Below are 22637 nucleotides of genomic sequence, written 5' to 3' on the forward strand. Positions count from 1 at the left end.
AGAGAGATGGAAAAAAGCACTCACACACACACACACACACAGAGAGAGAGAGAGAGAGTGAAACACCATATGCTATTATTACATAGTGGACATGCAAGCAGAGAAAACACATGCACACACACAAACACAAACATATCCTTACATACATTTACACACACAAGAACAAAAATATACAAAGGGGATTGCTTGATGTCCCTAGAGTTCATCTCTCTCTTCTCTCTCTCTCTCTTTCTCTCTTATACACACACACACACACACACACACGCATAGCGAAAAAAAGAAAGAGAGAGAGAGAAGAGAGAGATGAACTCTAGGGACATCAAGCAATCCCACACTGAGACAGAGAAGGAGACATCAACAACATCACAGAGGACCCCTTCAGTGAAACCTGATCCAGACATACCCCACTCCATACCCCCCCCCCCCCCAGCCAACCACTAATGCTCATGTCTGAGTTTGTTTAACATCCTCTTTCTCCAAAGAGATAGCCTCTTAAAAGGGTCACATGACCCACGTTATTTGTCTTCTAAATTTACCCTGCTGGCCGCTCTGAAAGGCCTCTTTCTTTCCCATGGCACGGAGTGCATCTGCCGTTATCTGCTAAAGGGATCTTTGGCAGGGACAGAGATGGGGGGGGGGTAGTTAGAGGTGGTGTGTGTGTGTGTGTGTGTGTGTGTATGGGGTGTATCAGAGACTTGGATGCGGCTGAATTGGACCCATATTGGATAAAGGGAGATGAATGGGTCCCATCAGACAGATGGCACCAGGTAGGCCAGCAACACACGTACACACACACACACACACACGCACACTTTCACTCTCTCTCACACACACACACACACACACTCACTTTCACTCTCACACGCACACACATGCACACTCGATAACCTCATATACACAGACACACAGACACACACACACACACACACACACACACACACACACACACACACCACACACACACACACACACACACCACACACACACACACACACACACACAGAGGGCTTTAGTGAAACACAGACACGCTTGGGGCCACGCACTGGTTAAAAGCGGGTTCCTGAGCGCACTCTAATCCTCTGTGAGAACAACACAGTGGAATGGAATGGGGGGGGCATGCCCACTAATCCCCCTCTTGTGAGAGCTGGCCCACCCTCACACACACACACACACACACACACACACACACACACACATATACACACACACAGACTTGCCAATATGCCAGTGCCCCTTCTGCCTTTGTTGTGTGTGCCAGTCAGGGTCGGGGTCGGGTAGGGGGGTGGGCGGGTAGTGGCAAGTCTGATCATAAGTAGAGATGGCATCTGGGAGGCTCTCATTCCAGCACTAAATGACAAAAAGTGCCCCCCCCCCCCCCGTCCCAACTAACCCCCCCCCCCCCCCCTTCCCAAGTGCCCTGCCCTTTGGCGAGGCAGCCCCGATCTCACAGGATCTGATCCAGACTTAGCGCCACACACAGACAGAGGGGTAGTGGGGAGAGCATTAGATTAGCTGAACTAGAATTTACTAGAATAAACTCATTTCAAAGATAAAATCACTCATATACATCCATCATCATGTAAATACATGCGTAATTTGCGTATTTTGCTCTGTGAGGTGGAAGTGCTGTGTAGCAGTAGCAGGGGTGAAGAGGTCAAATAAGATAATAAATAAACTATGAATTCTGTGATCACAGTAAGGTGGACAATACCAGTGGTATTACAGTAAATGGTTTCTAGAGTGTTGATAAGTGTAAATATTGTGAATGTGACTATTTCTGAGCTCTGACATTTCAGAGTTGGATAAACTGCGTTTACTTGCGTTCAGCCTCCACTACAGCCCTGGGTTTTTAAACGTGGTCACTTGCACAAAAAACCCGCCCGAAAGCCCCCAACCCAAACTGCAAACGCAAACTGCAAATGAAACACAACATGCATTTCATTGGCTTTACTTGTACTCTGCACAATGACAATAAAGTTGAATCTAATCTAATCTAACAACAAATTCCAGTGAAACCATGGAGTGATCTATACATGGTGATGGAAGGTACAGATTTGGCCAACCTTTCACCTGTCATGTAGTACAGAATGGATTCTGTGACCTTAGGAATATATATTTACATGTACATTACTGTCACACACACACACACACACACACACACACACACACACACACACACACACACACACACACACACACACACACACACACAGCTAATTACAGGAACTAAGAATAACACTCTTATGTGAAAATCCCCTGTCCTCAAGGATAGCACCAATCAAGTTGAAAAATTCAACTCATAACACATCTTTTTTCTGTCCCTTCTTTCATTCACAGGATGCTGCCCTTGTGACACACACACACACACACACACACACACACACACATACACACACACACACACTTTTTGACATTTAAACAGGAGATGAACAAAGGAAATCAGAGTTGTTACAAATGTACTAACGTTAGAACAAATGCAGAATCCGATTGACAAATTTTGGGTTGTCATGATCGATCCTACCTATGATTAAATTCAGGTCTTAGGATATCTCAAAGCCAATGTAATTAGTTCCAAATTCCACTAAGCAGAGATTGGTTGTTGAGAGAGCAAGAGGAATTTATAATCATCCAAATTAAACCCCCTTTCTACACATGAACGCTTGGAACGATAGTGTGTGTGTGCGTGTGTGTGTGTGTGTGTGACTTTGTCTGTGTGTGTGTGTGTGCACATGTGTGTATGTGTGCGTGCGTATGTGTATGTGTGCGTGTGTATGTGTGTGTGTCTCCTGTCTCTGCAGATGGTGGTTAAATTACAGCTGAAGAGCTCTAGAGAACAGAAACCTACGCTCTCAATCTCTCATTTCATCCCCAGTTCCATCCCACCTTCTCTCTCTCCCTCCCTCTCTCTATCCCACGCTTTCCTTTTCTTCCTCCCTACCTTTCTCTCTCTCTCTCTCTTTCCCTCCCTCTTTCTCTCTCTCTCCCTTTTTCTCTGAATGAATTAACAGCCTCATCTGCCTTCTCTGATGAGAGCAGCTCGTCTGATGGAGATTTGTAATCATTTGTCTGTAATGAATTCTTATAACCCCTCAGCCTCCAATTCTCACCTGACAAAGCCTCAGACCCACCCCCACCACTGCGGCTGCCACCGGGGGGGTGGGGGTCCAGGAAATGAAAGAAAGAAAAGAGACTTCTGAGCTCTCAGTTAAAGAGAGGAGAGAAAGAGCAGATTTTGTTCCCTCACAACTTCAAAACTGATCATGTCTTTGTTATTATCATGCCTTTGTAGAATGATTTGTTATAATTCTTAAAGATAGGTATCACTTATTAAGTAATTTGTAGTTGATTATAATCAAAAGAATCACAGATTATTTTAATTCCAGAGTTGTGGTATTAATGTGGAATAAAGGCACCAGAACAACAATCTATTCTGCTGTATCCAACTGTGCAGAAAACACAATGTGACATATTTTCAGAGGTGCATATTCTTGCATGCATACCATATAAGAGGTACGTATTCTTGCATGCATAGACCATATAAGATATTTAATCATACCATATGTTTGATTATATTACACTGGTGAAATACTTGCCTCATAATTTAAATGTTATTTTTGATTGATGATTACATATAATACATTTTGAATCACCTGAAAATAATTGACAGAGTCTAAAGTTTCTTTCTAATTAAATGGATATTATAAGTAACCCACTTTAGCTTCACGTTTGGTTTAATATATGATCTATGCATAAAAAAGGGGTGACTCATAGTGGCCGTGTCCTGTGACCCTAATACTTCAGCAGTGACCCGTGAGATGGATTAGAGGCCGTATATAACCCAGCCGGGCTCCATTAATCTGGGCCAGGCCTAGCGGGTCTGGCTGGATGAGAGGAGACCTGGCGCTCGGCCGGCTGCGGCCAGCTAATGAATGAGGGCTGAGGCGACGGCCGCTAACGCTGATGCCACTACGGCTACGGCGGCCGCTAACGCTGATGCCACTACATGAATTTCCCCATGGGGATCAATAAAGTATCTATCTATCTATCTACAGCTACGGCGGCGGCTAACGCTGATGCCACTACGGCTACGGCGGCGGCTAACGCTAATGCCACTACGGCTACGGCGGCGGCTAACGCTGATGCCACTACGGCTACGGCGGCGGCTGCTGGCGGCGTGACCTTCTTCTCTCCGCGTCACAGCCATCTGTCTCCCTGTGTGACGCCACTCTCAGCCGCAGCACACACACACACACACACACACACACACACAGTCACAGGGCAGTAAATGTTCTAGGGCAGCGACAAAGATGCCACAAGCACACCCACACACACACACACATTCAGACATAGACCTACACACACACTCACACAAGACAGCATACAGATACTGTACGTAGAGGAATACACAATACAAAACACAAGACCAGGGATACGCCAGGGCAGTAACAGAGATGCGACAATGCAGATACAGACAGACAGACAGACAAAGGAGACAAAAGATCTGTATATTTTTTTATTATTGTTTTGTTTGGTACACTGCTGATTTTTTCCCCTCTTTTCTTCTCTCAGAAACTCTCGAAAATAGTACAACCACCCACCCACACACACACACACACACACACACACACACTCAGAGACCACAACAAATAGAGAGCAGCACAGAGCTAATAACTCCTCTCCTTTCATATTGTCAGGGTCTCTTAAGAATGCTGGATATGAAAAGTATATGAGCGCGTAGCGTAGCGGCATTACAGTATTACTGCTGCAGAGTTTTATTGCATTAGCAGCTGTGACAGCCGTGTGTGTGAGGGCCGTGTAGAGCCAGAGTCCAAGAGGTGGAGCCACTGCTGATTCTGGGGGCAAACAGCCCTCATCACCTCAGACACATTTTATTACCACACAACACGGGGGTGGGGGTGGGGGTGGGCGGGTAGGCGAGGTGGGGCATTACAGTGGTGGCTCATGTCTTTATTAAACATGCTGTTCTCAATAACGCTCAATATTGCACTCTGAAGCTAAGCGCGGCTCCAGCTCCTCATTCAAAACCAGCAGCAGCGAGAGACAGAGAGAGAGAGAGAGAGAGAGAGAGAGAGAGAAATGAAATGAAATGCAAACATGTGCCATAGGTATTAGTAAGACAAGAGCACGGGCTGCTTGTTAGTGCCGGAGCGTATATGTCAGAGACATCGGTAATACACCCAGGATGAGGCTCTGGCCCTGAGAGGAGTGTGTGTGTGTGTGAGAGTGTGTTTGTGTGTGTGTGTGTGATTGTGTGTGTGTGCGTGTGTGTGTGTGTGAGTGTGTGTGCGTGTGTGTGAGAGAGTGTGTGTGTGTGTGAGAGTGTGAGTGAGTGTGCGCGTGTCTGCGTGTGTGTGTTTGTGTGCATGTGTGTGAGCGTGTGTGTAAGAGTGTGTGTGTGTGTGAGAGTGTGTGTGTGCGTGTGTGTGTGTGTAAGGGGGAAAAGAAAATCTGGCTGATAATGTCTAACCCTTAATAAATCCGAGTCGCTGCTCACCGATGATAAAGAGACGGCGGTGCATATTACTCCTACGGGTGACTGACACACACTAATGGTCTCGGGGCCTGTGCTGGGTGTGTGTGTGCGTGTGTGTGTGTGTGTGTGTGTGTGTGTGTGTGTGTGTGTGTGAGAGAGAGTGTGTGTAAGTTTGAGTGTGAGTGTGTGTGTGTGTGTGTGTGTGTGAGAGAGAGAGAGAGAGAGAGTGTGTGTGCAAGTTTGAGTGTGTGTGTGGGTGTGTGTGTGTTTGTGTGTGTGTGGCAGACAGGTGGCAAATGTTGGGAGCGATAAATCTTGGGGTGGTGCTGGCTGGCGGGTAGTGAGCGCGCTCAGTTCAGCTCAGCTCCGAGACGCTGTAAATGTCAACTAATGTGCGTCTCATTCGGAAGGTTAGCACAGAAAGAGTTCCCTTGGGGAGAAGAAGAGAGAGAGAGAGAGAGAGAGAGAGAAAGAGAGAGAGGGAGAGGGGCAGAGAGATAGAGACAGAAAGGAGAGTGACATAATGAAAGAGAGGAGGAAGACAGAAAAGGAGAGAGGAACAAGGAGAGAGAAAAGGGGGGATAATAAGATAGAGAGAGGGGAAGAGAGAAGAAGAGAGAGGGGATAAGAGAGAGGAAGAGAGAGAGGTAGAGACAGAAGGGAAGAGAGAGAGGAAGAGAGAGAGGAAGAGAGGGGAAGGATATGGCAGCAGGAGAGTGCTGCGCCCCCGGTGTGTGTGTGTGATGGCCACGCACATCAGCTTAGAGAAACACAGCTCAGCCACCAGAAACAGGGAGGGAGAGATGGAGCGAGAGAGAGAGAGGGATGAAGGGAGAGGGAGAAACAGAAAGGTAGCAAGTGAGAGAGTGCTACAGAGAAATAGAGCTGTGTGTGAGTGTGTGTGTGTGTGTGTGTGTGTGTGTGATCAGTCTGCGTAATTAACATGAGGAAATCAAGCATCAGTATCTGCTGGCTATCCTCCTCTCATCATACTGTACCTCCATTTGTCTCTTGTCTTTGGCACAAATATATTTGCTGACTACACATACACACTTATGTAACCAACAAACAAACAAATGCACAGCCAAACAGTCTGTCAAAGACACGCAGGTACGCACGCACGCACCCACGCACGCACCCACGCACACACACGCACACGCACGCACACACACACACACACACACACACAGTCTTAGCAGGTGAGGGTTGTAGGTGCTCTGTAATCTCTTATCTCTGTGTGGCAGCAGCAACCTGCCATCATAATCTGGTGGTGTTATAACTGGCTGTAATCAGCACTAGGACACTGAGCTGCACATCAGCGATCTGATGCCCATCACCACTGATCTCCCACTCAAATCACTCCCATGGGGGGGGGGGGGGGCAGTCTCTCTCTCTCCCCCTCTTTTTCTCTGTCTCTCCAACTGCACACAATCCAGTATATGTATGCTTGCAGCAATGGCACACAATATATGTCTAGTAGTATGTACAGTATATGGATGTATGGTTGCAGCCTGTATTTGGATGCATATGGATGTACTCAAGTCATAATGAGATTTATTTAATTTGTTTATCTTTGTGTATGTTAGTGAGAGTTCATATAACATGTAGAATGTGTGGATATGGTTTTATGTCATTGTGAATGTATTTATAGTTGTGTGTGTGTGTGTGTGTGTGTGTGTGTGTGTGTGTGTGTGTGTGTGTGTGTGTGTGTGTGTGAGAGAGAGAGAGTGTGGGCACAGATCTGAAACATTCCTCTCCCGCCTGCTTGTCACTAGAGATTCATTACTGCACTAATGATGACTGGTGGAGGCTGTGTGTGTGTGTGTGTGTGTGTGTGTGGGGGGGGGGGGGGCATCAACACATCTCGTTAAAAACACAGCCCTGCTCTAACTGGGGTGCCAAAGCTTTCACAATTTCTAATGAATGTTTGTGGTATGGTGAGCACATTGTATGCGTGTGTGTGTGTGTGTGTGTGTGTGTGTGTGTGTCTGTGTGTTGCTCTCCAGAGTGCCTTTACATCTCCATCTCTGAGAATAGATATGTGTGTGAGTAAAATATATGCCCACGCAGTAGCCTACTACCATCTTAGTAATAAATTAGCTGTAATGCCAGTCTAGGTGTCAATCAATCACAAAAACAACACACACACTCACCCACTCACAATCATGACACACAAGAGTGTTTTTCCCAGCCTCAGAAGTTCCAGTGCTACTCTCTCCAATGAGCAGTCTCTCTCTCTCCCCCTCTCTTTCTCTGTCTCTCCCCCCTCTCTCTCTCTCTTGAACCATCTCTCTTGAACCCTTACACCCACTGCCACTGTTTTGGTTGGGGCAGGAGTCATTCTCTTACCCCCTCACACAACTGAGAAGCATTCTCTTACCCCATCTAATTCTGTGTGTGTGTGTGTGTGTGTGTGTGTGTGTGTGTGTGTGTGTGTGTGTGTGTGTGTGTGGCTCAAGTGGCTCTGTCAGTGTGCACCACCTCATACCAGATCCCCAAAACCCTGTTCAGGGGTATGCAGACGATGTGGCGATTTCCTCCAGAGATGAGGGCGTCATACATACATATAATATGCTGGCCAGAACAGACGAATTTCTTCGCTGGTCAAAACTGGAGGTAAAACACACCAAGTGCGCAGCACTATACGAGCGACGCAGCGGTGGCAACCGCTGGTATAAAGCCAAATCGGACAAACCCCCCTCCTTCACCATCATGTGGCAGCCCATCAGAGTCTACCCACGCCATGAGTCATACACCTATCTTGGCCATAACATCAACATTGCAGGTGAGTGGGGGGAGCAGGTACAGGAGCTATGCCATGCCTATAAGAACAGGGGCCTCATTTATAAAGCGTTCTTACGCACAGATTTGATCTTAGACCGTGCGTACGCTCAAATCCATGCCAACGCTCAGATTTATAAAAAACGTCTTTGACGTGGAAAAGTGCTTATCTCCACGTCAGGTTCAAACTTGACGTACGACCATTTCCTTGTGGTAATGCCGGGGTACTGCAAGTAATCTGAGGTCTTGCGATCAAAATTCCAAGACCAACGATCTCTTGTCTTTCTTTGCCATATGCATGATCAATATCAGAAGATTTTTAAAGACGTTTTTGGACGCATTCAGAACATGTTTGATAATGGTGGAGGTTATTGTACAGTATAGGGAATATAGGATAATATTGGATAATACAGTTTTGAATGTTAAAAGTGAATAAACTCTTTTGAGAGGTGGATAAACTCTAATAAGAAGTGGGTAGGCCTAAACTCTATTTCTGAAATTTCAGAGGTGGATAAACTGCGTTTACTCGCGTTTAGCCTCCACTACATCCTAATTTGCGTTCATAGGCCTATTCCCAGCTTTGTAACAGAAAGGTAATATTTGAATGTAAGCTATACAATGTAGGCTGTAGATATTCTATATCATATATAGCCTACACAACCAAGGGACGGAAGTTATCTTCTGAAAGCAAGGCATCTTCATATTTAGTGTTGCGTCGGAGTTACGTAAAGAGGTGCAAAGCGCGCACCTGTTTGCTTTTTTTGACTGGCAGTGCCCAGATGACAGTACGTGAGTTGAATAATGTAGGCTAGAATATAGAGGTAGGCCTAAAGCAAACAATAAAGGACAATGTTTAAGCCATTGGACATTATTGAAAGAAAACGATAGCAAAGATATGCAGAATGAATTAATAATGACCGGCGAAGGGTACTTTTTCAGCAAAAACATTAGCCTATCCTAAAAGAAACGTTAAGCCTACATGACATATCACGCTTAATTTAGTCCTCTGTTTTGTAGACTAAATCAGCATATTACCCTGGGTCATATTGGAAACGTACAGTAGCCTACTGTACCATAACGTACAGGATTATGCTGTAGGCCTAGGTCTTTCCTTCATAAGGTAGGCCTACCCAATTTTTTTTCTACAAAGTAGGCCTAAACATAGGCAAATGTTGATTATTCACATTACTGCAAGCAAAAGGATTGAAAGCGAGCAGAGGATAATGGACATGGATGCATACGATCTCTTTCCAGAAAGCTTTGCTGGAAAAAACATAATTTGTTAAGCTACTCGAACTGACGCATATAGGCTAGTTAACATCAGATGGCATAGGCTAGGCCTATACAATGTTTTCAATATATAATTTTACATAGGCTACAGTATTTAGGCCATTGATTTCATTAAAACATATGCTAATGATATTGATGAGGGTGTGTTTACAAGGTGGAGACCTAAAACCATCCGGCTGCGCACAAGTTGACGTTCATTTGTGATTTATAATGGACACATCTGGAAGGGTGGCGTACGCACGTTTTTTTGTGCGTACGTTCGTGTTCTCTGAATCACACGTACGATCATTTCAGAAATGATCTAAGATCAAATGAAGGATGGCTTCTACGCAACACTTTTATAAATGAGGCCCCAGGATCGACCTAATTGACTCCTCCCCCGTCCCTGTAGTCATGAAACTGGACGCTATCAGAGAGATGGCCCTGGCAAAGGTACAACACCTCTTTGCAAACGTCCACATCCCGCAAGATGTCCTACGCGACATGAACAATAAAACAGTCCAGGCCTTCAGAAAATGGCTGGGGCTGAACTCTCACTCTACCCGGGACCTCATCTTCCTCTCACGCAAAGAGGGGGGGCTGGGTGTCCCAAACGTGGAATGGGTATACACTGCCACCAGGCTGACACACCTCATCTGCATGCTCAACAATGACCATGCCACTGTCAGAGAGCTAGCCAGAGCTTCCCTCCTGCTGGACCTCAGGAAGAGGAAGGTCCCTCTGGCCAAACCAGGCCAGGACAGCTTCCTAGGCTTTAGGAGGAAAAGCAGCGGGAAACTGGACACACAAGCTGCAGGCTTTGGAGTCCGATCAGACTGGCTGGACCTAATGATCTGTGCAACAGAATGTCAGTTAAACTGGAATGGACACAACACAACTCACACACAGCACCACAGGCATCTGATGCAGTTGTCACAGCCATGTGTAACAGCAGAGGCTACTGTATATCACAACGAGGCACAACACACACTACAGAATACAATAGCAAGGAGATTCCTTCTTAACATAAAACAAACAGACACCAAACAACACAGGACTGGACTCAGAATGCAGGGAAAGTTGGCATGCCTACACTTTGCCGACCACTCTGTCTCACACTCCATGTTTACAAATGCCGCTGTTGGGGAGGACATCCTTTGTTTCACTGTCAAAGCCAGACTGCAGGTGTTACCCACCAAATACAACCTTGCATTATGGTACCCTGCAATCCACCATCCACACTGTATAATGCACTCATACTCTGACCATCACCTCGAATCAGTTGCCCATATTGTTAATGGCTGTACTATGTACAAAGGACTTTATACTGCATGCCACGACCGAATTGTTGACCTTATTGGTAGCACTGTTAAGGATGTACTTCCAGATAATGTGACCATGCACAAACATTCGCGTATTATGCCAGAATGGTTTAACAGCTCCACTGATGTGTTTTGTAACATCCCTAACACCCCTGATGTTGTGTTTTTAGACCGAGACAGAAGGGAAGTACATACTTGAAATAGGATGTGTGTATGATCTCTACATGGACATGGCTTTTAATGATAAAATCATGAAGTACCAACCCATACGGACAAAACTATGTGACCTAGGCTATCAATGCAAGCTAGTGGTGTTGAACTTTGGCAGCTTTGGGCATGTCAACAATCTTGTTTTCAGTGGGTTAAGGCTAGCAGGGCTCTCCAGCAGAAAAACAAAACAGCTAGCAAAGTTTTGCTCCATATCTGCAGTTATAGGCAGCCTTGCAGTATGGCGCAGGAGATGTTTTTTGTACCCCTGAATACCATTGAGTGACAAAGCTTTATCTTATCTCTTGAAATATTTGAATCCTGTCTGTTGTAATATGATTTGTGGATTTAAATAAAGAATTAAAATGTGTGTGTGTGTTTGTGTGTTTGTATATGGACACTTGTTTTAACTCCAAGCTGTTAAAATATCAGCCCCTTGCTGGCAGTATCACAAACCTGGGATCTCAGTGCAAATTAAGCGTTCTTGTGTCTTGGACAAATTTGTTCTACATGTGTGGACTACTGTGGACTAAGTCAAGTCAAATCACTTTTATTTATGGCGCATTTTTATGCGTAGAGTGCAACCCAAAGCGCTCCACATACAAAACATTGACACAGGACAAAAGTTGCCAGACGGAGTGGCGTAGTCGCCAACGTAACCGTGACACCTAGACATACAGGACAGACAACAAACAAATTAACAAATAATAAAAAGTAAAAAAGAAAATAAATTTAAAAACAAAATTTCATGTTAAATTAGTCCATTTGGTTGCATCTAACTTGCTGAAAAATGTCCAAGGGCAATGATGACTTGGGCTAAACCGTACACAGCTGTGTCAACTAACCAACCCGGAGGATGTACTAGCCGTCTGGAGAGCACTGGAAGCATCTTGCTGATCAGCAGCTCAGTGGATTTGGACAGTGATGGTTTGTTGTTTCACAGTTTGTAACGTTGTTATCAGAGTTCCTTACTTAATCCAGACTCCAGGTACCTAACGTTAGATGCTAGCATGGCAGCTCGCAGGTCAGCCGCAGCTCGGTGGTCGTGGCAGCGGCAGATCCCTTGCAGAGTAGGCCCGCTGCCCTTAGCAATCTTTCTGACCAGACATGGGAAGTGCAGCGTTGTTCACGTATAGATGAAGGATTTCAGAGGCCCAAGGTAGGCGAGTTATGGCAAGCTCTTGATGCTAACGTTACGGTATCAGCCTAGCCTAGAAATCTAGACGCGCCCCTAGCTGCAGCGAATTACATTTGCTGCCAGGGCTAGTCTAGCAACTCTCTGTTGGCTTGTGAGCTCCAGAAATCGAAACTTAATCAGGCCAATGAAATCGTGTATAGAGTCGTTAGGTGGGCTTAACATAATGATTGATGGCAGAGTTGCAACGGTTTGGCTTGAATTCCCTGCTACTTGAAAACAAATAAGATGGATGTTGCTGCTGGCGAACAGTGTGACACGAGTTAAGCTTTTATTAAGTTGGCAAACGTTTGAACTAGCCAACTAGCTCCGCTGGTGGGAAACGCATGGGACTCACAGCGCTGCCGCTGTCCTATTGCGTACAGAGGGAATTTGAAAGACAACTGATTATCCCGCCCCTCGGACTGAGCACTGCGAACGGTGAGTGTCCAGACCCTACATTTTAATGTGGGTCTGGCTCGTCAGGCTAGTATCAGCCGACTTGTAATCAGAATAAGAATTACACAAAAAAGAATTGTCTTATGTATTGTGTGTGGCACCTTTTTTAACTTGTCTTAAATGTTACTTCTTTTAACTTCTTTTTTATCCTCTTTTTTTTAATTAAGTGCTGCAGTCAAATTCCTGTGTACTCTGTACATAAAGCAATCCTGTATCCTGTATCCTGTAGTGTCCATTTGGAGACGATGATACCATGGTTATCCAGAAACAGTAGTGCAGTAAGGACGAATAGCACTAAGCACTCTGTGTTTGATCAGACCTTTCTAAATGTGTAACATACTTCCATCAATGTTTGGATCTTCAAATCCTGTGTGTGTCTGTGTGGGTGTGTGCGTATGTGTGTGTGTGTGTGTGTGTGTGTGTGTGTGTGTGTGTGTGTGTGTGTGTGCGTGCACATGAATGAATGTCTATAAGTGTGTGTGTGTGTGTGTGTGTGTGTGTGTGTGCGTGTGTGTGTGTGATTAGGCAGAAAAATGGATCGACAGCAAGGTGCTCTGCCTCAAATCGCTTTTCCCAGAAACACACAACCTCCATCTGCCCAATAAATCACAGCAACTCAGAACACTCCTCGATCTGCTTGCTGTGTTTATTTGGGGACTCTGGAGGGAACAGACAGTGTGTGTGTGTCTCTGTGTGTATGTGTGTGTGTATGTGTGTGTGTGTGTGTGTGTGTGTGTGTCTGTGTGCGTGTCTATCTGTGGGAGGGAGGGAGGGAGGGAGGGGGAGATTACATAATTAAAATGCTTGTCAATTAGCAATGTTTGCCACGCATCGTCAGAATAATGCAACACATTCATTTCAGCTTTGATTTCCCATCCCTGCGCTAACGAGACAGGATGCGTAGCGTAGCGACCTAATGCTATTATAGACACTGAGGAGGCCTGGGCAAGGCCTGTGTCCTTTCAAAAGGAGGAGGGGAGGGGGAGGGAAAATAAAATGCTTCTGGCCTGTCACTTCAATTACACACAGCCACCCTCATTCATCTCACACACACACACACACACAAGGGAAGAAAGACGATGGCTAGGATTGGAGCATGCTCAAACAATGGAGGATTATGTATGTGTATAAGATAAGGGGAGTATTTATAATAAGTTGTCACAATCATTGGGAATCACTTTGCAAAGCCTGTCAGTCCTCCTCATCATAAACACACACACACACACACACACACACACACACACACACACACACACACACACACACACACACACACACAGGGCTTTCTGCTTGGTTGGTCAAGCCTGGTGGACTGATTTGTCTATGCTGTCCCCCCACCCCACTAGACAGACAAACACACACACACTATAAGATACACTAAGATATCCCTTGCCCATACTCAAGATTCAGAAGTGTGGATATGAGGGGGTTGGGGTTGACTCTTGTTTAACCATCCTTGACAAACACTACAAGCATATCTGGAGGCTAAAACCTATGTCTCCCTCCCCAAGCTCTCTAATGTGCCCCCCTCCCCAACACACACACAACCCCCCCCCCCCCCCCCAACCCTAGACTCTGGCAACTACTCATGTTTCCGAATAACAACTCCAGAAGAGGTAGACTATTCAGATCCTCTACTGGAGACAAAGACTGAGAGGAGAGAGAGAGAGAGCAGAGGAGAGAGAGAGCAGAGGAGAGAGAGAGAGAGAGAGAGAGCAGAGGAGAGAGAGAGAGAACAGAGGAGAGAGAGAGCAGAGGAGAGAGAGCAGAGGAGAGAGAGAGCAGAGGAGAGAGAGAGCAAAGGAGAGAGAGAGCAAAGGAGAGAGAGAGAGCAGAGGAGAGAGAGAGCAGAGGAGAGAGAGAGAGCAGAGGAGAGAGAGAGCAAAGGAGAGAGAGCAGAGGAGAGAGAGAGAGCAGAGGAGAGAGAGAGCAGAGGAGAGAGAGAGAGAGAGAGAGAGAGCAGAGGAGAGAGAGAGAGAGAGAGAGCAGAGGAGAGAGAGAGCAAAGGAGAGAGAGAGCAGAGGAGAGAGAGAGAGAGAGCAGAGGAGAGAGAGAGCAAAGGAGAGAGAGAGCAGAGGAGAGAGAGAGAGAGAGCAGAGGAGAGAGAGAGAGCAGAGGAGAGAGAGAGAGAGCGCAGAGGGGAGTCATTCCACTGAGTGATGTCAGGTCTGCTGATAAGTCACTAGATGGATTAGTGTGTGCTCAGAGTGGACTGATTAGAAGGCAATTACCTGGCGCATGTAAATAATATACAGTGGGGGTGTTTGCATTTGGCAGATAGGGGCTTCTTTAGCTTTGCAGTATGTTGGATGGGGGCATCATGTAGCACATCAGTCTGATAGACACCAGTAATGGGATATGGGGCAGTTCGGAGCCGGATCAGGGCCAGATCGAGGCCAGTGCCCAGCCAGCTCAGTGCTGTGCCCTCTGGGCTGCTGGAGCTACTGTAGATGGGGATTAGAGACATGAATTACTGGAGGTAGCAACAGGGGGAAGAAGAGCCCAAAGACATGTGTGTGTGTGTGTGTGTGTGTGTGTGTGTGAGAGAGAGAGAGAGTGACTGTGTATGTATATATGAGTGACTCTTTCTTTGTCTCTGTGTGTGTGTGTGTGTGTCTCTGTGTGTGTGTGTGTGTGTGTGTGTGTGTATGTGTGTGTGCAAGAGGGAGTGACTCTGTATGTATGTGTGTATGTGTTTTTGTGAGAGAGAGAAAGAGAGAGAGAGAGAGAAAGAGAAGAGAGAGTGTGTGTGTGTGTGTGTGATTAGTCAGGAGAATGGATGGCGGTGGCAGCAGGCGTAGGGAGCGGAGCGGAGCTGGGGGGTGGGGGGGGGGGGTGTAACGGCTGACCTAGCTCTGAAAATGAGCTGCACACTCCGGGGCTCATGGGTAATCACACACCGAGCAGCCCATGATGATGCTTAATTTGAATCTATCTGTCCACTTTTCTCTCTCTCTCTATCCCCTACCTCATCCCCCTGCTCTCTCCTTCTTTATATCTCTCTCCCCCTTTCTGCTCTTTTCTCTGCCCTTCTTCTCATGTCTATATTATCTCTTGTTCTCTCTCTCTTACTCTATCTCTTCCTCTGTCTGTTACCCTCTCTCTCTGAGCTCTCTCTTCCTCTGTCTGTTCCCTCTCTCTCTCTCTCTCTCTCTCTTCCTCTGTCTGTTCTCTTTCTCTCTCTTTTATTTCACTCACCGTGTCTTTGTCTCTTCTTCTCCATCCCTCCTTCAAATCACTACTATCTTTGTTTCCCCCTCTGTCCCTTCCTCTCTCTCTCTCTCTCTCCCTCCATCCCCCCTCCTCTCCTCTGTCTCTCCATACTCCATTAGTCTCCATGCTCTCACAATCACATTAATTTCCTGCTCTTTTCTGCAGGAGGCCCCATCACTCTGAAGCTAATGTTTTTAATTCAATTGGAGCGATCCATATGCAGGCCCATTTCCTGCAGCCCCCCACCCCCCCTCACCCTCTCCTGCTGCCTGCGGAGACACAGCCTGTGCCACTATGATAAAGCTGCATGCACACACACACACACACACACACACACACACAGACAGACAGGCACGCACACACACACACACACACACACACACACACACACACACACACACACACACACACACATACACACACACAGACAGGCACACACACACACACACACACAGACACACATACACACACACACACACACACACACACACACACACACACACACAGACACACATACACACAAAAACATTAACACACTAACACATGTACACACACATCGGCATACAAACACACACACACACAGATATACGAGAGTGCATACATACAGACACACACTCATAACACACACTCATTACACACACACTCATAACAGGAAACACATACACACACACGCACGCATGCGCAAACACACACACACACACGAAGGTAATGTGTATTTATGCTCCGTAATCTACAACACAATAAAACAGCCGCATTAAAATGGCAACATAAACTCACACACACACACACACACACACACTCACGTACACACACACACACACAAATCAACGATTCTTGGCTGGCCTTTCCCCTTGCTGTAGGGAGCAGTGGGAGGCAATGATGCCCATTATCATCTCACAACACAACACACCATCACCTGCTTCTCTCTCTCTAAGGCCTCCTTGTGTGTTTGAGTGTGTGTGTGTGTGTGTGTGTGTGTGTGTGTGTGTGTATTTGTGCGTGTTTAAGTATGTGTGTATGTGTGTGTCTGTATGCACAGTTCAAATTATGGGGGGTTCTAACCCCCCTGATTAGGACCTGGACCCCCTCAAAAGAGGCAAAAACATGAAAACAACACGTTGAGGGTATATCAGTATATTCTAATGTAATGTAAACTGAATTTCTGTCCCTCCCAAACTGTGTTAAAATGGTGTGTTTAGCAGCCAGAATCCCCCCCCCCCCCCCCGCTAATATTGTATCCACACACACTGCAGTGTATTGCATCTTTAACAGCTGCACCTTGTCAGTGTAACTGCCTGCAGTATGCTATGCCTCCTCTATTGATGCACATGCAAACCTGAGTGTGTGTTGATGTAGCCGACCTTAGTAACTAGACTTGTGGATGTTCGCTACATTTAATACACACAAGTGTATTACACTCTTCACATTTGAGTTGAAAAGAAAAAAGGCCTTTTAATACGCACAGTCGACCCCCCGGATTGTCGTAGTGTAATTTCAACTATGTCTGTATGTATGCGTGTCTGAGTTTATAGGTTTCTTACACATGCATAGTAAATATCACCTTATACAATACCTTAGCAATAAGGACAGTAGAACATAAAGAATACACTAAAATACAATTTATACTAAATAACACTTAATCTAAATCAAGTCTAAAACAGTATCCACATACTGTAGTGTGCTTAGGTGATAAAGCATGAGGCGCTTGCAATAACTGAGGCAGAGACTGAGCCTGTAATTCTCTGTGCATAGTAAGGTAAGGTGCTCTGTGAGAGTGAGTGTCATGGTGATGGTGCAAATGAGTAAGTCCAACAGTGCAACAGTACAAGAATAAAGTCTAGAGTGTGTGTTTTGGGGCAGCCGTGGCCTACTGGTTAGCGCTTCGGGCTTGTAACCGGAGGGTTGCCGGTTCGAACCCCGACCAGTAGGCACGGCTGAAGTGCCCTTGAGCAAGGGCTTCACCTCACTGTGTGTACACTGTGTGCTGAGTGTGTTTCACTTATTCACAGATTGGGATAAATGCAGAGACCAAATTTCCCTCACGGGATCCAGAGCCGCACAGTAACGGAGTACATTTACTTGAGTACAATTCTGAGGGATCTGTACTTTACTCGAGTATCATTTTTGGGGAGTACTCATGACTTTACTCAAGTACATTTGAGAGGCAAATATTGTACTCTTTACGCCACTACATTTCTATCCATAACCATAAGTACCCGTTACTTCTTCTAAAAAAAGGGAAAAAAGAAAAATCTCGGAAACCCTCAATTTGTTGTTTCCCTCTCAAACGTTATTGGATTGTGCAGGCGCCACTGATTGGGACAGCCTATCAGCAATCACTTTCAGCTTTCCGCCAAAGTCAACTCCATGGTCAGATTTAGATAAGAGACGAAACCATGGACGAAACAATGGATGAAGACTCAGCAGGTCCATCCCGGGAATGTGCCAACCTGTGGCCCCACCTCGCCAGACTAATTTCTGAACAAGTTAATGATAGTTTTCGCTTCAATTGTTTCAATTACAAAATAGTATTTTGTATTTGAAATACTGTACATATTTTAAATACATGTATTAGAAATGCTGCCCATCCCTGGCAACATGGTAAAAAGATGAAAATGACTTGATTTTACTTTCAATTCCTTTTACATTCTCCAAGGTATTAACACAATTTTTCATAACTCCATGTAGGACGATTCTGTACATAAATGTAAGCACTGTGGCTGTAGTAATGCAATATTTAGAAAATGTAGGCTACTCTTGTACTCTTGATACTGAAGTACTTTTAAAAATAAGTACTTCAGTACTTTTACTTAAGTAGACATCTGACTGTTGTACTTTTACTTGTACTTCAGTAAAATTTAGCAAAGGGTATCTGTACTTTTACTCAAGTAATGAAGCTGTGTACTCTGTCTGCCTCTGACGGGATCAAAAGAGTATATATACTTATACTAGAGACCAGCATAAAATAAATATGGACATATAAGAGAGTAGACAAAGTAATATATTATTACTTAGTGTTTAGTGTGCTTAGTGTTTAGTGTGTGCTTCACCTCACTGTGTGTTCACTGTGTGCTGAGTGTGTTTCACTAATTCACAGATTGGGATAAATGCAGAGACCAAATTTCCCTCACGGGATCAAAAGAGTATATATACTTTTTATAAAAAAAACTATAGAAAAACTATATCAGTGCAAGAATGGGTTGACGTAATAGGGTTACAGCCATTATACAAGTATTGATTATAAAGCATTAAGTATTAAGTACAGTAGGTATAAGTGTGACCACAATCTGGCTGACAATCTATCTCTCCTCTTCCCTTAGGTAAAGCATTGAACAGTTCAATGGCCCTGGGGACAAATTTCTTCCTCAGTCTGTCTGTTGTGCAAGGCAGTGAGTGAAGTTTCCAGCTGATCAAGCTCTTCTGCTTTGTAATAGTGCTGTGGAGTGGATGACACTCGTTGTCCAATGTTGATCAGTTTGTTCAGGGTCCTTTTATCAGATATTGAAGTCATACACTCCAGTTCAGCTCCAACTACAGAGCCAGCTTTCCTTACCAGCCTGTCAAGTCGCCCAGCATCCTTCTTCTTTGTGCTTCCTTCACAGCATACAACTGCATAGAACTGGTCTAGGGTCTTAGCGTGTTTTAAGCTGTTATTCCAAATATTTGTTCATGTAATTATCAACAAGTTACTTACCCTTGCACTATGAATCACTTTGGGCTGTGCAGCATTTGCACTAACTCCAAGGACATATATTAATACGTACCATAGCATTTCATCACTTCATAATTATTATGACCGCCATATATAGTCAGTCAGTCATATAGGGATTGTCAAAGTTTTTTTTTTTTTTTTTTTTCCGTCATCTACTTCCTGAATTTTTGGTCAACGATACCCGGGACACCGAACCACCGGGGCACATGAAATTTGGTGGGTATGTAGCCCCACTAGACTTTTACAGAAAATTTTCGTTTCGTCCCCGGGGGCCACTCCACCCCCGTGCTGGGCCCCCCGAACCGCAAAAAAAGCAGTTTTTCCTAAATAACTACCGGAACCGTGGCACTGAGGATGAAGAATCTTTTATGGTATGTTGGTCTCAAGGGCCCACATCAACCTGGCCCATAATCACTCATTTGTGATTTGCACCCCCCCGGTAAAAAATGAAAATGCAATATTATTCTGCTTTAATCGCCCCTATCTTCAGTTAAGATGTTCAGAACTGCACCAAATTGTATGTGTATGATTGACCTGGCATTCTCTGGGGGTATGCCAAGTTTTGTAGAATTTCATCCATGGGGGGGTCTAAAAACAATTAGGTTATGTGTACATTTAGTGACTGTACACTCATTGGCCTGTAGATGGCGGTGCACACATATACACATGCACACACACACAGGCACCCACATACTATCGGTATTAGAACGGCCGATACATAATAACAAATTCAGTAGGATTAAAAGAAAGCCATAATAAATATTCATCACCATCATCATGGCTGCATTTCCAGTATTGGCGATAAGTAGTCGTTTGTCCACTAGATGGCGCATCGTTGCAGTGAGACGTAATTTTGTTGGAAGTTAAAAGTGGGTTGAAAAAAACAATGGACGCTTCCTACAAGGACTGTAATTTACCGCAGAGAACGTCTAATAAGGATAGGACGATGTTCACATGAAATGTAATTCCCATTTCTTCTTGAAGCCGACATAAATCTGAGGATGTTTATCGGACATGCTTGGTTTTTACTGCAGGTACGTTAATCTTATAATATCAATAAGGACCTAGGTAATGTTACCGTTAGCGTTGGTTGAGTGATGGAGGCCAATTTGATTGATTGCATTTGTAGAAAACTAGAAATGCGGATATACCAAGCAAATTGATAGCAGCACTGTAATTGTATCTTTCGACTGTCATTTGTTGCACGTGCTACAACAATCATTCTGTGCAATGGAAGATTTACCAACATTACTGATACAGTTTTGCCTATACATGCGTGAGACTAAGCCTGTTTATTTCGTTTTAAGTGCGTGCAGGGTGTGTGAGAGGGGAATCGATGTGCTTTGATTCCAGCTTGGTAGTTGTAGTCTGTGAAATTAAAAAGCATGTGTGTGTGAAGTATCCAAACAATGACACCTTAATTTCATTATGGTTGCTTTAGCAACACACCTTAAGCTACTGTGTAGTGGGTCCTATTTAGAAGTGGCTACTTCATTCGCGCTTTCCTTAACTCATGGAGCTGCATGAATTTTATTACAAATTTTCGCCACAATATGGCAGTTTAAGTCCGCTTGATACTGTAAGGCGTAAGCCATTGGTTTCCAAAGGAGATTTTATTTGTGTCGCCAGCATAGCCTATTGACAATTTATGTTGTAAATAGGCCTACCTTATAAGCCTACCTGTAGCTTAGGGAAGCTAACAGCTTTCTATTAGGATCTAGTTTGTTAGTTACAGTTTTGTCATAACTCCTTGATGCATTTTTGCATTTAGAATAGCCAGAGCGTGGATATCTCAATCGGAAAATTAAACAATATCGGGTGCCATGGACTAGGCTGGGTGAACCCAGCCTGATCTGCCCGCTATTTATTTTTTGATTTCTTAAAAGATTGAGCTTGGTCTGGTGAAAGCCAGACTAGCCATGGACCTCAGTTACACAATGCAAGGGAACATGAATCAGCCTATATTTGCACGAACAATAACGGACAACAGTTCTTCAACTTTGGCCCGTTAAAATGTGTATGAACAGTCTAGCGACGCATTTCATCAAGGCCCATTTGGACATGTCAGTTATTTGCACCACTGGTTACATGTAAAACAGCATTTCGTTTCAGACTACTGTTACTTAATTTGTGCATTAACAATAATGTTTCAGACTACTGTTACTTAATTTGTGCATTGACAATGAAGTATTACATGAACTAAAGATGACTAAAATCTTATGTAGAAGAAGAAACATTCACAAAAAATCCATCCATCCAAAAATGACCTTTGTTTTTGATAGCTGTTGAAAACGGCATGGAACTGACAGAGATGTTTTTGTTCATAAACAAACAAACAAACAAACAAATAAATACATAAATAACATTATGCTGATACCTTTTGCTTTTCCCAAATACAATGTAGCCTACAGGTGTAAATGACCTTTCAACAATCAGCTGCAATGGATGAACTGTGATGAACTGCCCTACTTGTGATTGTTTAGAGATTTTAAAGGTTTTATAACAATGCTACATCTTCTTTGGCTATTCTACAATCTATTCAACTTTTCAGCACCAGTAGGCTACTTTCTGTGCAGCCGCACACACACACTCAGGCATGCCAAACAAGCATACACAAAAGTTTCAAGAGTGGGGGATGGAGTAAAATATGGAGACAAATTGAAGTGTGATTTATTTTCGCGGAACGGCTGTACAGGACTGAGCGGCGGTCATATTTTGTACCGCTATGCGGTACATCTAGTTGTTTTTATTGTTGTGTTTTGTTTGTATTGTTTTGTATTTCACGCCAAAAGGATCTATCTGTCTGTCTGTCTATCTATCTATCTATTTATCAATCAACACACACACACACACACACACATGCACACACACACACACACACACCCACACACACAGAAACACAGAAACACACACACACACACACAGAAACATACACACACACCATCTCCTCTGAGTCACATGCTGATGTTCCAGAGCCTCCAGCCCCCCACCTCATCACTTCCGTCA

Source organism: Alosa pseudoharengus, unplaced genomic scaffold (assembly GCF_046254945.1).
Source record: "Alosa pseudoharengus isolate Yale_2024_CS ecotype anadromous, Long Island Sound unplaced genomic scaffold, YU_APseudo_1.1 YU_APseudo_1.1_scf_100, whole genome shotgun sequence".
In the NCBI taxonomy this organism is placed as follows: Eukaryota; Metazoa; Chordata; class Actinopteri; order Clupeiformes; family Clupeidae; genus Alosa; species Alosa pseudoharengus.